Below are 9,505 nucleotides of genomic sequence, written 5' to 3' on the forward strand. Positions count from 1 at the left end.
ACTTAACATCCTCAATTTCTAATTATTTCCTAATATTCTAGATGAAATTGGACCGTACATAATCCGATTTAATAATTTGAGTGTAGACTTCTTTATATCCTGAAAGTATTTGTTCTTTGACTCATTGTGTACTATAATTCTAATTAATAAGAGAGAATATTTATCTAAAAAAAATTGAATCAGATTTAATCTTAGAAATTATTTTTCTTTCTTCGTTGAATTATTATCGATTTTAAAATTATAATTTTCAATAAGCCAAACAGATGGGGTCTCTTAATGTTTTTACATCCTCTTTCGAATTAATATTAAAGTCATAATTCCCAACAAGCCAAACATGTGAGGGCTCTTAATGTTTTTTTGTCTTCTTTCGTACTAGTGGTGTGCGTCCTTTTGAGAAGACTCAAGAGATCAGGGACTCAAAACTTAATAGATTGGCCATTTTAATATCGACAAGTGTCATCACTTGATGAAAAATTTCTGATAACGACATCAGAGAAGAAAAAGACGAGAGGTTTCCATCTCATCCAAATAAGGCAAATGTCCTCTTTCAATACGGCGTTGACCGTCTTACGTATTTTTGAAGGGTCGCATAGTCACACGGTTTGACAAAATCAAATGACCAAGTCAATAACAATTAATCACTGATGTCTATAGTGTCCGAAAGTTCGAAAAAACTGTCACTAAATGTCATTTGTCACGACAGCAACATGAGACGTAACTCGAAACTCATCTTGATATTTTTTGTGAATTAGATGAGAAATTAAATCTGACATGTGATATCATAACCATTGTTAGCAATTGGAAATGCGATAGAAATTTGATTTGTGAAAATTTTGAGTTCTATTCGAGTTTGGATTGCAAAAAATATGATTTAAAATTCGATAAACAAAAAATATGCGACATATGCCTTATACGTGTATTATTCTTCTCATTTAAAAAATAAAAAATTCGATAACATAACAATGATATTAATAATGATGGTGATAATGAAATTGGTGAGGGTGAATGTGATGATAATAATGATGATCGTTGTTAATTGAGTAGGCCAATACTGATTTCCGTTCCAAAAAAAGAATCCTATGTACTATGCTTCCCTCAACTATTATTTGGGAGGTTTGGAACGAGAGAAATAACAGGATGTTCAATAGTAAAAATATAAGTTTTCATGCAAGTTTTTTTTAGAGATCTTGGACTCCTTGTACCTTTGATCAAAACAATACAAAGAATTTGCGGAATAATCCTACGATGACTTTGATTTTAGATGGAATTCTCTTTGTAATCTTTAATGTTTTAGTAGTTTTCTTTTAATTTTTTTAAAGTTTCCTCGGCCTCCTTGTGCGTTGTGGTTCCCCTTTATTAATATATTACACCTTTCAAAAAAAAAAAAAAAAATAATGATGATGGTGATAATGAGGGCATTGAGACTATTGTTCCATTGATTTTATTAAAAAAAAGTCCAAAATTGAAAAGAGAAATTATTAATTTGAAAATTTTAAGTGGTATCTCAAATAAATATAGAGGGCCATGACATTGTTTTTTAAATGATAAAAAAACCATTTGTCATATCAAAAAGTGGATTCTTCCAAAATGTTGAAACATGACTACTTCAAAATCAAAATTGTGTTACATGTTATAACTAACAAGTTTACACTTTACAACATACAATAAGTTACAATAGCATTTTCTTTGATTGAGATTAAAAAAAAAAAAAACAAACGTGTTTTACTCTTTTTTAACTTAAAATACATGAATTATTCAAAATAAATCAATAATCTGAAGAATAATACTTTTATTGAAAAAAATGAAAAAAAAAATTGTGAGTTTTTCGAGAATTAAATGTGAGATTGCCAACAAGGATCATAACATTATTTTTTTGTTTTTCTTTCTATTTTAGAGATTTGAAAAACAAGTTTCAAAATCATCCAAGATACCAAAAAGACTTATGAATCATCCGAGGTATTAAAGATCATCTAGACAGTCAAAGTGGGCTTCTAGGAGTGTTGGTCAAGAGTCCGCTTTGATCACATAATTGAAAGCGAGATTCATGTGAAAGACAAGTTCAGTTATTTGTGGTGCATTTGTATCTTTTTTTCCTCTTATCGTGAGTATCCCACCCTTTGGGTGAGACTAATCCCACTGTCACACGCATCGCCCCCTTGAAAAGTACAACATGCAACTGATTGAATCAAGGGTCAACCGGACCTTGGAGGGTGGCACCAAGGAATTCATAGCTCCGTGGGATTTCGAAAACTTGACCTACCCTTCTTGATGAGCTTATCAAGGCTCAACTTGCCACTAGACCAACCCCTTAGAGTTTATTTGGCTAAAAGAGGATTTTATGAATTCACAGTGACATAAAAATCAATGGAAATCAATTCCACACCTTACAGGGTTGACTAGTCCCTGAGGTGCCTCAAAGAAACTGAGTAGCAAATAACATAACTACGGATCCAAAGCTGCCTTGTATCAATTTCTTCCATATCAATCTTATTTTGCTGGCATCTGCAGGAATTTCTTGGTTCCAGATCAAAGAGAAATCTACCAATTTCTTCAGCAACACAAGCTTATGTTCTCAAAAATCTAGCATAGAATACAGTGATGTAAGATGAGGAGCATCGATACATCCCCGATTCTAATTGCATAAGCATAAATTGACGAGGGAAACATCGGAGCTGAACCCAGTTTTGATTGCATGTTGACGAGCAGCCATGCCTTCTAGCATCTCTCAGTCTCATGGTAACCAAATCCATTTCTAACACAATATGCATGAATTTTCTAGCTGAAGCAATCCTCACCACACACCACCGTACAATGATATTAATGCTGGTAACAAAGATTCATCAAAGAAAGCCGCACTTTTGACAGCAAAGCCATGCATTGATATTCCAATTTCCTGATCTCCTTTACAGACACCTGCAAGACTTAACGCAATCAAACGTACTTAGCTAGAGATTTAAGAGCACAAGAATGAATAGAATCCAAAGGAGCACTCACTTGCGGATAGAAGAATCACAATTGTAACAGACTTAGCTCCTATATTTTCATCAAGCGTTTATTTGAAGAGGAACAATGCCTCGTCAAAGTAACCGTTTTCGCCATACACACTGTGGAGGATATTTCTTGCTAGGTACCGAGGGATGACACGTGGCACTTAAGGATTTGAGTCCGGTACATAGATACGAGGGTAAGCTTGGTGGCTCGGTCACAAACCAACATTGGGTTTAGGTTTCGATTGGAGAAAATCAGGGATTAGATCAAAAGGGGTTAAAATTCTAGTTAGGGAAAGTTCCAAAAAGGAGGAATGTATGGGAACCAAATATTTACTAGATACATTTCAAATCATCAAGGAAGATCTACCTTTTAAATTGGATAAAGATCAAATCGATAATAGGATCTAAAGGGATCCTAGGGTGGGTTTCATCTCTATAAATAGATGGATATAAAGGATGAGTTCTCCCCCCTCTAAATTTTTACACTATTTTTTGTACTAAATCTCTGACTTGGGCATCAGAGTGGTGTTGATGCAGGTATAACCAGGGGAACGAGAAGGGGAGATCGCGAGGTATCATCACAGATCTCAAGGTAGTGCAAGTTTTTGCATCTACACACACCAATCATGGTATTCCATGAAATTATACTTTTCTCGGACATCCCTTCGAATAAAAGCTTGTCTACATCAAGATCTGAGTATTTTGAATACATGGCACTAACCGCATTCTTCACCCGAGAAACCAAATCAAGCGCAACCTTAATTCTGAACCCATTGATGGACTTCCCTTGAAACAACAAATCTGGTCGAGCACAAGAAGGTACGACGCCAGCCAATCAATGTCGTCGCTCGACAAGGACTGATATCCACATTATATGAATATCCACAAATTAACGAATTCCAAGCAAAAAAAGAAAAAAAATTCTCTTTTGGGCATTTCTTCAAACAATTGGTCTGCGAATTAAATAAATCCACATTTAGTATAAAGATCAAGAAGAGCAGTACCCACATGAGCGAATCAATCAAACTTGGATTTTGCTTCTTGTCTCAGGTAGGGTGAATCCGAAAGAGAAGTGCAGGCCTTGATCACTAAGGAGAAGGTGAGATGGTTTGTTTTTAAGTTGGATTGCAACATTTGGGGGTAGAGAACTAATACCCATGTTGAATTTTTTGTTTTCGAGGCAGGTTTTGAAAATAGAATTCCAAAGAAAGACGTTGAAGTATGGAATAATTACGAAAGGCATGGTGTATTTGACGAGGGTGTTTAATTGGGTGTGAGACGAAGAAATAGCCTTTCGTAGTTCGAACAGACAAAGTGCATAACCTGACAAGTGGCGGTTCATTTGCTTGGTCCGTTGTCTTCTTTTGCATCACACGCGCACGCCCGTATAATACATTTAGAAGTTGCTATTGGCACCCCAACTTTTACTTATTACACCCAATTAAAAATTGACTGAATCTCTATTTTGTGTGTTGACTATGACAAAATTCCCAATTCGGGACATTGTTCATTTTAATTCCCAAAACATGTTTTTCTTATGAATTCGTTACTTTTATAATCAATGAATTTGTTAATAAAATACTAATGATTTTACCATATCAATGATCTTGTTGGTACTTTATCAATGAATTCGTTAATCGTAAAGTGATGAATTCACTGGAAAAATATGTTTTGAAAATTAAAATGAAATTGAAATTTTGTCATAAGTTGCTCACATTTTGGGGAATATCTCATTAAAAAACTAAAATAAAAAGAGTAAATGGTTGACAATAATTAAAAGTTGGGATGCTAATAGAAGCTCTCTCATTTTTTTTCCCTAGATTTCTATGCTAAGGGTTTAAGATTTTTATGAGTCTAATCATAATTGTGAACAACTCTTGAAAATGATTGAACGAGTGTTATAATGTTTTGTAATGCTTAAATAATAATTGGAGCCAAACATTAGTAATGTTTGAATTCATCTTCAATTGGGGCATGACAAAATAATTTAAGAAATTGGTGTGTGATAAGTAAAAGTTTGGGTTCCAATAGCAACTCTCGAAATTTAAGAGAGCTTCTATTTCCACACCAAATTTTGCTAATGCCACCTCAAATGTGTGCCAATTCTTTGATGAATTAAGTATTGGCGTCGCATTTGGCTGCCACTTGACCCATAAAACCTAATCTCCTTCTAACCCTCTCATGAAGTTCTCTATTATATTTGGAATTTTTAGGAGCCTTTTGTGGTTGCAATGTACTTTAATTAAACACATACTTTAAATTCATGCATATTTATCTATTTCAAAATATTTAATTATTAATTTTTGATTTTGGACTTGTAGGCTGACTAATAGAGGCGAGGCAACTGGCCTCTTAGAACACCATATTTTGCCCAAATCTCCCGAGTAAATGTAATACCCCACGAACCACATATATTAGACAAGTAGAGATAAATCCTTGTTGGTGGCTAACGAGTGAGCTTGAACTCAAGATCTCAAAATGATTGTCTTATGTTCTACTAATTAAAAATATAAATGATTATTCTATATTCCTATACTTTTGCTTCAAGATGCATAGAGAAATTAACTTTTGAAGAAAGTATAGGGGTTTGGATGGATTTTAAATGGTTGAGAAGTTCCATTTTCCTAATTTCTAAAAATTAATGCAATTTATGTTCTGCAATTTTAAGATTTCCATGAAGAAACATTGTTCAATGAATCTAGCCGGATCTCACTATCTTCTCTGGCTGCAATGGGGTTTTATTGAATATCTCTGTCGACAATAAATTTCAACGGATCTACCTCGAAATCCGTGAAATAAGATCGCAAATGATTTGATTGATTTTTGATGAAAAGTGGATACAGATCTCAATATTTCCTCTGATTAACAGTCAAGTACAAAGAATAGTGATGATGACGTATGTAGCTTTTCTTCTCTCCGAGCTTCGCGCTTTATCGGCTGAGAAGGTTGCTTGGACGGTGGCTTTGCTTTGTGTTTAATCTTCCGTATAGGCTTCTGTAGATTTTCTTCTCTCCGGGCTTCGCGCTTTATCGGCTGAGAAGGTTTTCTTGGACGGTGGCTTTGCTTTGTGTTTAATCTTCTGTAGAGGCTTCTGTAGATTTTCTTCTCTCCGGGCTTCGCGCTTTATCGGCTGAGAAGGTTTTCTTGGACGGTGGCTTTGCTTTGTGTTTAATCTTCTGTAGAGGCTTCTGTAGATTTTCTTCTCTCCGGGCTTCGCGCTTTATCGGCTGAGAAGGTTTTCTTGGCTTCCGGAGAAGGGCTTTATGCTTGATCTTCTCTTTAGTCGGAGTCCGGATCTCTGAAGAACCTTGCTTTGTCTCTGGAGGAGGGCTTGAGAGCTTCTTCTTCTCTAGAAGGAGAGCTTCTGTCTTCTGAGAGAAAGTGATCCAGATCCCCTCTCAATAAGAGAGGCTCTTGTATTTATAGATTTAAAGGTAATTTAGCTTTCCAATTATACCCCCAACTTAAGAAGGCTTAATTGATTTGTTTAAAAGGCTAAATTTGTCCAAATCCAATTTTATGGATTTTATGGATTATTATTGGGCCAAATTTATTTATTTGGGTATAAGGCCCAATATTTAATATGGATCACTTGGATTTGCTGGATCATGGACTTTATTTGCGAAAACCCAAGACCCAGGCTTGTAAGAGGCACATTCCCATTTAATGGACTCAATTTTGATTTGAGGCCCACTAATAAAATTAGGGATATTTGTTTATAACAATTTGTAAATGCCTCCTTAAAATTTTGATGCCTACAAATGCCCCCTCAAGGGTGCTTTGTCGGAAGTATATCGGACGATAATGTACCCTTGATTCTTTTGATGAGGGTGCCACTATTGACAAATATAGACATATTTGATGCCTCAATTTTTCCATTGAGAACTTGGGTTCACTTCCGTAGCTATTAATTATATTTACTTTGTATAGGATTTGAACTTGAAAATTATGAGTATCAAAATTTGAAGAACATTGTGAGCATGCATCTTTCAAAGATTTGCTGTAGATTTAAGTATGGGCCTTGGAAATTGGAATTCTTTTCGGCCCATGAGTTTGGAATGAAAGTGATGATTTATGGACCTCACGATATCCAATTTCATAAAGTAGTGTCTCTGAGGTGCATGGGATAAATACTCCGAATATTCAAACTCAGAAATTGTGTTCTTGCTTTGCAACTTAGTAACTTTGAGATGTATGGGATCAAACCCCCATTTTCTCGTTTCCTTCGATCAATAACACCCTTGCCCATAAAGTCTTGGTGTATTGAGATGTATGGAGTCAATCCCTCATCTCATCATTTTCTTGAACCCAGACACATTAACACTATTACAATGTTACATATATGGTTTGTGTATGTGAGATGTATGGAATCAAAACCCCATTCTTCCCCACCTCAATGTGGTATTAAATTGCCCAATGTGGTAATCTATGTGAGAGCCAACACCCTTAGTAAGAATTAGCAACTTATTTGAGGTGAGGGTAGTCTTACTCATGAAGAGTACGAATGAAACTCATTTTTTTGAATCTCTTTCAATCCGTCTCCAAACACCTACAGCGTGTTCAAGAAGGACTCTTTCTTCAACAAACTGATCCAATCGGTTCGATAAAGCTCTTTCAATCCATCTCAAACACCAACAATCGAATCTAAGAAGGACTCTCCTCCTATAAACAGAACACACGACTGCTGGTTAATGGCTGATTTTTGAAGGGAAGTTGCACCAACATATTGGTTTTTGGAGTGCTGCATGCCTGCTGTTAATATCTGATTCTTGAAGGGATGTTACAACAACAGATTGGTTCTTGGAATGCTACATGCCTACAGGTACCCTTCTCTCCTTCTCCTTCTTCTTCTTTCAATATATATATATATATTTGTGCATAAACAGGGGCTGCAACCTCTACCCACAAAACGAACCATTGTTGGGTTCGTTTGAATCTGATCTAGGAAGGGAGAGATTAAGAAACGTTCGTGGATCATTAGTTGAGTACGAAGTTTCAATGATGAAGAAAAGATCGAAACTGGATTCTTTTAAAAATAATTTGGTTGCCAAAACAGGGGGATACGACTTGATCTTACGTTCTACCCTGTGGTGCTGCTGCTGTGGAGGTAAACTTCTCTCCTTCTCTTCTTCATCTTGCTGTCTAAACGCAGAACATGCTCAACAGGTATATCTTCTCTCCTCTTCGTCTGCTACTAAGGCAACATTGTTGCAAGGATAAACGTAAGTAGACAGGTAACCTTCTTATCTTTTTTTTTTTTTTTAAACTTTCCACCACGTTTTCTTTTAGTCGTTGAAACGGACAATATGTTAGCCAAAGCAGACTAGCTTGGTAAAACAGGGAACTATTATTCATCTGAATAGCTATATTTGAAGCTCAAGTGAAAACTGTGGAGCCAAGCCAAGCCATGTCTTGCCTTCTTCCAACATAGTAGGAGCTGCAGCAGAGTTGCTTAGTTGGTATGGTACTCTTGCACCAATCCTATCTTTTCTCTTTGCCAATCCTATCTTTTCTCTTTGCCATGAACCGATGAAGAGAAGCTTTTCTTGCAATTGGAAGATCTGAAACATTAACTTCAAGAGGCCTTTGAAGATGACTCTCTTGGGTTGAATTGATTCTAAAATCAAAAACCAAATTCGTACCCGAGGCAGCAACATTACTAGAATTGAGTTGTTCAGTTTCAGAAGTCGAAGTGAAGCTGCTTCTACTGCTTGCAAAGAGCATTATTTCTTGTGCCTTCTTTGCTGCAAAGTTGTTGAACACAAGTACTTTTCTAGCATACAATATCGTCACTTGGGTGGATTTTGGATCCATTTCATATCTGAAATTAGCCTTCTTTGGAACGTCTTCCACAGAGATGGATTGATCAAAATTGGAATTTTAAGGAAACAAATCCATGGCCTTCAAGACCGCAGCATTTCGGTCTGATACTTGTCCTGCTCTTTCCGTGTTCAGTGTCTGTTTTGACTGAGGTGCCACACCTCTCTTCTTTAATATTGCAGCATCTTCAGTAGCACTAGTTCATGGATGCAAATCAAGATGGCATTGAGGGTGGAGCAAAAGTAGAGAAGATTGCAATGCTCAATCGTAATCATCATCATTCGACAATTATTAATTGAGTGATGGTAACGAGCAAAAAGAATGAAAAAAGGTTCCAAGCAGTTGAAGCTGATGCAGCCACAATGCTCTTCTTCTTATTCACCTTTCCACTTTTTTTTATAACTAAAATAAAGGCTATGTATGCCCCCACACAGCCACACATACTCATGCTCACACACTCTCACGCACAACACTCTCTTTCTTCTCAACTATTTTTTTTTTTTTTACAGTGAGTTTATTGAACACTTGTCAAGTGATCCATTCATGATGTAGACAACTCTTCACAGTTGGGCGATCCTTTACAAGTACCCACTTTATCTGATTTATCAATGGCATCATGAAGAAGCTCAGGTTGTAGTGCTTGAGCGGTGATACCATCACCCATGCTCGACTTCTTCTTGGAAGCATACCCATTA

The sequence above is a fragment of the Akebia trifoliata genome, chromosome 3, assembly GCF_017979445.1.
Source record: "Akebia trifoliata isolate Shusen 1 chromosome 3, ASM1797944v1, whole genome shotgun sequence".
NCBI classification, from domain to species: Eukaryota; Viridiplantae; Streptophyta; class Magnoliopsida; order Ranunculales; family Lardizabalaceae; genus Akebia; species Akebia trifoliata.